Raw genomic sequence first — 6000 nt, 5'->3', positions numbered from 1 at the left:
CCTCTGCGGGGGCCCGCACGCCACAGCGGACAAGATTTGCAAGCAAAGATTCCAACTCCCGTACATCGTTCGGCGGAGGAGAAGGGAAAGAAATCCGGAATTCAGGAATCGAGACCCGTCACCAGCACAGACAAGCGCCGACAGCGAACCGGCTAAACCTTCCAGCAGGCGCTCCCGCTCGAGAAGCCGCTCGAGGTCCAGGAGCTGTTCCCGGTCCAGGTCCAGGAGCCGTTCCAGGTCCAGGTCCCGGGGCCGCTCAAGATCGGGAAGCCACTGCCGGGGCCCACAGAACAGGGTCCGGTTCGAGGAGCCAGCCTGTGCTGGGAAACAAGGCGCCACTTGGGCAGACAGGGTGCGGAGGGAGAACTGCCGTAAAGGTAACTGGGGGTGCGGCGCCAGAGCATGGTTCGTCTGAAATAGCCCAGCTTAGGAAAGAAAATGCCGAGATGCGCAGCATAATCTTGTTAATGCGAGCCGAAATAGCTGAGCTCAGAAAGGCTAATCAACCTCACCACGTTCCAGTCCCTAATTCAACCCCCTCAGGAATCCCTTCGGTGACCCCCTCTCCCCAACCCCCTCGGCGACCTCACGCCGCTCCAGTCCCTAGTTCATCGCCCTCGGGGACCCCCTCTCCCGAAACCGCAGACGTTCCCATGGTCGTGGATGCGAGCCACTCGGGCAACCCTGCCAAAAGAAAGGCCGTTCCCAGCATGCCCGAAAATGTACCGGCTAAAGCCAAGTCCGAAGTCAGAGAAATGTTGAATTCAATCTGTTACGAGATCAAGAAGATCACCGAACGACTATCTGCAGTGGATCAGCGACTCTTGGTCGTGGATCAGAAGTTAGATGCGCAAAATGTCAAAATTCAATGCTTAGAAAACAGAATGCCAGAGATAGAGTCCAAGGTGCAGGAAATGGACATCAGGACGTCGACCCACGTACGTCCCGTTTACTTCACGGATGCCACGTTGGTACCTACGCCGCCACCACTGCACATGCCCGGACCGATTAATAGAACCATCTCCCTCGAGACCCTAGTAGCAACGCCGGAAGGCACTCTATACAGCAAGGATGGCGCCACACACCCAATTTAGGATTTGGCAGTGGAACTGCAGGGGACTCAGCCATAAAAGATGCACCCTGCAGCAGTTTGTTCGCACTCACACAGAAAAGCCACATGTTATATTATTACAAGAAACGATGACTGATCAGGTTTCACTCCAGGGATACAAAGCTCTTGCTCTCCGTGGGGACGGCAGAGGAATCTGCACATTAATCAGCAGCAAGTTCACCTTCGTCGCACACGATCTAGGGGTCCGGCCTAGCAAGACGGAGACCTCCCTAGTAGAAGTCATCCCAAGCCAATCCAACATTTCTAGCATTTTTATACTTAACGTATATAGCAGCCCGAGCGATCACAGACAACGTTTCAAAACCATCATCACTAGGGCGACGAAACTCGCCCGAAACTCTCCACTGGTTGTGGCCGGCGATTTCAACGCCCCCTTTCACGCGTGGAACTACACGCACGACACGGTCAAGGGCAGAAGCCTGTGGCAGGAGGCGGGAGATGCGGGACTCTCTCTATTGACGGACCCAGCCTTTCCCACCAGACGGGGCACCTCCTCGACCAGGGACTCTGTCCCGGATCTCGCCTTTGTTAAAAACGCTGGCTCAGCCATGTGGTCGAATCTGCTCATAGACCTCGGTAGTGATCACTACATCACGGTCACCAGCTTACAAGTGGAGCAGAAACGAAAGAAGGCGTTCTCGGTGCCCGACTGGGACAAATTCCGTGAGATTCGCAAGGCCCGCGCCGCCCGTGGAGAAAAGCCGGAGAGTCTCGTCCAGTGGTGCGCACTAATTGTGCAAGATGTCTGCTCCACAACCAAAACCATAGAGACGGATCTACAGACAGACAAAATGGATAGCAGGCTAGCGCACCTTCTCGAGGCTAAGCAATCACTTCTCGAGAGGTGGAAAAGCCAACGCTTGAATCGCAAGCTCAGAAAAAAGATAGCCGAGATCAACAAGCAGATCGACGAGCACTGCCAAGCCCTGTCTAGGCAGCAATGGGACGACATTTGCAATTCAATTGATGGGCAGATGCGCACGGGAGGGAAGTGGAATCTTCTCAAACACTTGCTCGACGACTCCGGCACCAAGTCAAACCAGAGAAGTGTCCTCGCTAAAGCGCTCCACGAAGCCAAGAAGTCGTCTTCGGAAAAGGACATGCTGGAGATGCTGGCTAAGAAGTACCTGCCGCTCAAAACTGTGGCCGATGAGGCGGCATACCCAGTATACAAAGGGAAGCCGAACTCCGCGCTGGACGAACCTTTCAAAATCAGTGAAATCCGCCGCGCCCTACACGACCTCAACGGTAGGTCAGCACCCGGCCCGGATCACATTAACAACAAGGCTCTCAGAAACCTGGAGGACGCATCGATCGAGTTTCTTACAAATGAGATAAATCGGATTTGGGAGCAGGGAATCGTACCGGAAGAATGGAAGTTGGCGAAGGTCATACTAATCCCAAAGCCCGGTAAACCGCCGAGCCTGGACAACCTCCGGCCAATCTCACTGACGTCATGTGTAGGGAAGGTGGCCGAGCACGCAATCCATAACAGAATTGCCGAGTATATCGAGACCAACGACCTTTTCCCTCACAACATGATAGGTTTCAGGCCAGGCCTCTCCACCCAGGACGCCATGAAGCTTATCAAGATCCAAATCTTGGAACGCTGCACTCGGGACACGAGAGCCATCCTTGGTTTGGACCTGGAGAAGGCCTTTGATAACATCCGTCACGAGTTCGTTCTCGACGCCATCTCCAAACTCAACCTGGGCTCGTCCTTCCATGCCTTCGTCAGGTCTTTCTTGAACAAACGATGCGCCATCCTCAAGGCTGGAGATTTGGAATCGGAGAAAATGGAGCTGAGCAGAAGAGGCACCCCCCAGGGGTCAGTCATCTCACCACTCCTCTTCAACATCGCAATGGTCGACCTCTCAAGGTATCTAGGCAAGGTCCAAGGCATCGGTCACACGATCTACGCGGACGACATCACTGTCTGGTGCGCGGGTGGCAGTGACGGTCAAGTCGAAGCCGCTCTCCAAGAAGCTGTCGACACTACAGAGCGTTTTCTAACCGACACGGGACTCCGGTGCTCCCCGAAGAAATCGGAGCTCCTACTCTACAGCCCAAGTAGAAAGGGCCGCAAGCCACAGAACTGGAAACCCCCCTCTGAAATTGACATTAATCTCTACACCAATTGCGGAGATCCCATTCCCAAAGTCGCGTCCATTCGAATCTTGGGAATGACACTCGAAGGGGCGGGCTCGAATAACATCACCATTCAAAAACTAGCAAAAAAGACGGACAGCGTCATCGGTCTAATCAGGCGGGTAGCTAACAGAAGGAGAGGCCTGAGCGAAGAGAATCTGTTAAGGCTAGTCCACGCTTTCTTGTTGTGCCATTTTACGTACGTAGCGGCCATGCACGTCTGGAAGAGGGCCGAGCGAGACAAGCTAAATGCCATGATAAGGAGGGGGATCAAGAGCGCGCTCGGACTACCCAACTACACACGCACCGACCGACTCCTGCAGTTGGGTATTCATAATACCCTGGAAGAGATTGCAGAAGCACAAGAAAGGGCACAGATTCTCAGGCTCTCGGGCACCAGGGCGGGCAGACGACTCCTAACTGAGATGGGCGTCCCCCCGGCCACTGTCGAAGATGCCTACCAGGGCCTTCCGAAAGAGCAGAGAGATAACATCATCATATCGCCCGCCCCGCGCAATATGCATCCCCAGCGCAACGTGGAAAGAAGGAAGGCCAGAGCGGTAGCGCTCCTACGCCGCGCAACCGAACTCCCTGGCGGCAGCTGCTTCGTTGACGCGGCCCAGTATGCAAACAGCAACAATTTCACGGTAGTTTCAATCAACCACAGAGGTTCGACCGTTAACGCCGCTTCGGTACGAAGCACGTCGTCGCATGCGGCCGAGCAAGTGGCCATTGCCTTGGCCCTCCTGGACGACGGACATGCCAATATCTTTAGCGACTCCAGGGCAGCCATCCGCGCCTTCAGCGTTGGCGCCGTGTGTAAGGAAGCCTGTCGCATCCTCGAAGGCAAAAGCATCGCCACCCACACTCTCACGTGGTTCCCCGCTCACATGGGATCCATCATGGGAGGCCCCACAAACCTCAACGAGTTGGCCCACTCCAAGGCGCGAGGTCTCGCTTTCCGCGACCATGGAGAACTCCAACGCCGGCCCGCAGTGGTGGAGAATAGAGATCAACCGACCACATACAACGAAATTGCGCAGCACTTTTATCTCGGCAGGAGAGACTTTCCCCTTCCCCACAAGAAGTTAAATAGAGCGCAGGCATTGACCCTCAGATTATTGCAAACAGGTTCATATCCCAACCCGGCTTTATTCCACAAAATTTATCCCGACACCTATGCCACTAGTTCTTGCAGGCACTGCAATGACATCGCTAGCCTAGACCATATGCTCTGGCGTTGCCCCTCGTTACGAGGCACGGAACAAATCAATGTGGACAAGTGGCTCTCCGCTATCAAGAGCCCCGATGCCGGGGCGCAACTATGGGCTGTCCAGAGGGCCCACGATGCGGCGGTCGGGCAAGGCCTGACTGTCCCAACGTGGGAGCGGCCCGCAGCGCGCTGAGTCGCGTACCTCAGGACCTTATTAAAGTTTTGCATCCATCCATCCATCCATTCCCTCAGTTGTCCCCAGAATTCCGTGTTTTTCTTCTGTGCGTTCCCTATGACGCTCTGAAGTGCCTGCCGCGCCACGTGAACATGAGAGCATGGTCGGCGTGCTTGGAGGAAGATCGGGAAGATTACATGAAGTTGAGATATACTGTATAGTTGAGATCACCTGATGAGTGGGTCAGCGGCTAAGTGCGTAAACAATCGCTGCATGTTTTGGAGTAAACACATTACTCAACACTCTTAAATAAATTTACACCCTTTGGGGCTTATCTTGTCCCACAACAATAATCGTCATCTGGCTTGCCCGCCTTTCCTTTCTTTAACGCTGCGAGCCTGGTACTTCCAAGTCACGAACGGCTTGCGCGTTATCAGCATGACAAAGAATTCTCGACGGGAAAGTAGCGAGCGCCGAGCTTAGAACGAAGGAAACGCATGCAAGGCAGATGACGATTATTGTTGTGCGAAAAATATACACAAAGGGTGCAACCGTCTTAAGAGTAAGCGCAAGAACATGCTACAGCACGGCTGAGATCACCAAAACACGTGGAGGGGTGACAAATTCGGCAGAAAGAATCGCATCGGGATGACGAACAAGTTCTCGACGGCGTGAATTTGTCGTTAGAAAACGCTGAAGGTAAAAATTGTTTTGTAATGGGGTTCACTAGTTTATTTTCGGATTTCCTACGAGGAGAATGCACAAAGCTGTGAGCAGAAAGTTTCGGCCGATGACTGTATGCAAGAAAGGGCATTAATGCAGTCAATCGTCTGTAACGTGGAGGAATGTGTGATGGGCGTTTTTACCGTCTGCAGCTTCTCTTTAGAGATAACGCTGCGGTGTCCCACTGGCGGTGCCGGAATTTTCCTGTGCCGCAAACCGAAATAAAAAAGTACTCGTGTTTAGTTGAATCTAATGACGTTGTATTGAATGACGAAAATGCTGAATGCAAAATCTTTCCCGCTTACAAAATCCGAACGCGCCATGCCTAAAAAGTTTGTGAACCAGAAGTTCCCAGTGCAGTGCAACCATGTTTTTGTTAAACCAACTCTTGGCATGTTTTGAGATAACGCACTTGCCTAAAATACCGCGTTTGTATTTATAACGCAACCAGTCTGCGGGAATAGTGGAGTCGGGCGAAAATATGTGCAGTATAGTGTGGGATTATGCTGAGTCAATAGATGTCACAGTACAAATAGTTATCAATCAAATAATGGTTACGCTGAGTTGATGCAAAGATGTTTCTATTATATGGACAAAATCTCATGAGGG

The sequence above is a fragment of the Dermacentor variabilis genome, chromosome 5 (assembly GCF_050947875.1).
Source record: "Dermacentor variabilis isolate Ectoservices chromosome 5, ASM5094787v1, whole genome shotgun sequence".
Lineage (NCBI taxonomy): Eukaryota > Metazoa > Arthropoda > Arachnida > Ixodida > Ixodidae > Dermacentor > Dermacentor variabilis.
This window is presented reverse-complemented; position numbering follows the sequence as displayed.